This window comes from Myotis yumanensis, unplaced genomic scaffold, assembly GCF_028538775.1.
Source record: "Myotis yumanensis isolate MYYU_CA2020_CCGP unplaced genomic scaffold, mMyoYum1.0.hap1 SCAF_34, whole genome shotgun sequence".
NCBI lineage: Eukaryota > Metazoa > Chordata > Mammalia > Chiroptera > Vespertilionidae > Myotis > Myotis yumanensis.
Window position 1 is genome coordinate 323,213 of NW_027223785.1, and position 2,390 is coordinate 325,602.

A 2,390-nucleotide genomic window follows, 5' to 3' on the forward strand; every position below is an offset into this window, starting at 1 on the left:
ATTTCACCTGCCTCAGCCTCAGTTTCCTCTTCCAGAAATGGAGTAATGTAACCTGCAAGGTGTCCCTGCTCCCACCACACTGGAAGCCCTCAGGTGCCATTGGCACCTGGGTGTCCCCCCACCCCCAAGGGAGGGGCCAAACCCTAAGCTGCTTTCTGTTGGGAGATGCCTCCAGGGATATGCCTATAGGGGTTTGGGGGTGTGGTGTGGGGAGTGGGGGGGGGGGAACATTTCACAGAAATGCAGTAAACACAAACAGGCACACACACAACTGTGGTACATCTACACACAGTGGAATACTATGCTGCGGTAAAAAAAAAAAAAAAAAAAAAAGTAGGAAGAAAAAGGAAGGAATTCTTGCCAGCATGGATGGAACTGGAGAGCATTATGCTAAGTGAAATTAGCCAGTCAGAGAAAAATGAATAGCACATGATCTCACTCATTTGTGGAATACAGAGAACAACATAGACTGACGAACAGGGACAGATCCATACACATCTATACCAGCACTCTCTGATGGGGCTGTGTGACTGCTGATGGCCTCTGAAGTCCTGGGCGGTGGTGGGAGAGAAGGGGGGAACGGCCCCAGGACGAGTGTTGAGGTGTGTTGCTCGGGGTTTCCCGGTTTGGAGTCTGCCAGGTGGTGGAAATGAAGGTGGTTGGTCGGTGCTGAAGGGGCTTGGTGGGGGGGCATCGTGCCCGTTGCTGGGTCAGCTGGAGGCCCCGTCTTGGGCAGGCAGCGCTGGGGGGCTCTGTGCCCTACGCCTGTGCAGGTTGTGGGAACCATTGGGTTGAGGGGTCGAGGCCTCAGGGGTGGAGGCTCCCGTTTAAACGCGGTTCCCCACCCCGTCCGCTCTGACCTTTCGCTTCCCCCTTTCGAGTTACCTAGGGCTTCCAGGCGCGGAGGTTTAAAGACCCCTGGGGGTGGCTCATCCTCCTTGGGTTGGGGGCTTCCGGCCCGTGGGGAGGGTCAGGGGTAAAGGTCCCCTCGCCCTTTACCACCCCTTTCCCTTCCCTACCCCTGGGTGCCTGTGGGGCGTCCGAGCACGCCCCTTTGTGGCTGTTGCTTCGGACCACCCCAAGGTCATACCTTCCCGACCTGCAGAGTCTGGTCTTGTTTGTCTCGAGCTTAGACGGCTGCCTGAGGCGTCCGCGCCCACAACCAGTGGGATGTGGGGATTGAGGAGGAGAAGAGAATGTTGCCATGCTAGGGAGCAAAAACCAAAAACCAAAACGTTACGACTCTTAGTGGTGGATCACTCTGCTCCTATGTCGATGAACAATGCAGCTAGCTGCGAGGATTAATGTGAATTGCAGGACACATTGATCATCGACAGTTCGAACGCACTTGCGGGCCAGAGTTTCTCCCGGGGCTACGCCTGTCTGAGTATCGCTTGCCGATCAATCGTCCCCCTGGTGTCGTGCGCCCCCGAGTGTGGGCGTGGCTGGGGGTTTCCTTGCAGGGCCCGTTCCTAGGCCCTCCATCCCCCTAAGTGTAGATGACGGTGTCTGTGCGCCCCGTGAGATACGGGCGAGGCCCAGAGTCCACGGTTTTTCCTTTCAGAAGCTTCTTCGCGCCCCACGCGGCCAACGGGAAAAGAGGAAGGTTGTCGTGGGGCCCATTGTGGTGACGGTGTCCCCTTCCCCGCTCTGGCCCTGCCTGGGTTGTGGCTCGAGCCAAGGCCGAGTCATGCCTGGGGTCGCTCCCCAGGGTCCCACGGGCAACTTGATTTGTGACTCCTGGCATCTGGACTCCCAGGGGATTCCTCTCTGTTCTTATAACCCACCTATTTGGTGGCAAAGGGACATGGCGACTCTAGGAAATGAATAGGATGCCTTCCTTCAGATGTGCCCTATGACGTCGGTTTTTCAAAACCATTGAAGCCAAGAAGGTCAGTTGTACTGTAGGTGTGATCAGAATCTCATCTGAGCGTCAAATCTCAGCCACAGGCCCGAGCCACCCGGCAAAAAGCCACAGTGAATCTCCTAGAAGCAGATCACTCGGGAGAAATCACGGTGCACGACATTGTGCTCCATGTGTGTATATCCACTGGCCACTCAGGTGAACTGGTGGATTTCCACTGAGCCAAACCGGCTAGGGCAGGTGAACTGGTGGATTTCCATTGTGGGATGGCATCTGAGAGAACCCCTCTTCTCCCCCCGCCCCGTCCTCCCTCCTGCCACAGACACACCCACACACCTGCCTTCTTGCAGACAGCGCCCCTGGCTGGAACTTCCCCTACCCCTGGGGTCTATACACACCTGGGAGGTCCAGACACCTGGCTCTGTCTTCTCCAGAGGAGGCTGAGGAAGGAGGTGGGGGTGGGGTGGTGGGGAGGAGGCTTGCATTGGCGCTCCAGGACCAGTAGAGGGCGCCACTGGCCCACTGA

General features: G+C 57.2%; 1 non-coding gene across 1 annotated transcript; it reads left to right on the forward strand.

The window, feature by feature from the left end:
• Positions 1-1,240: 1,240 nt before the first annotated feature.
• Positions 1,241-1,393, forward strand: LOC139000841 (5.8S ribosomal RNA). The gene has a single exon (XR_011469730.1). It is a non-coding gene; the product is annotated as a 5.8S ribosomal RNA (ribosomal RNA).
• The last annotated feature ends 997 nt before the right edge of the window (positions 1,394-2,390 follow it).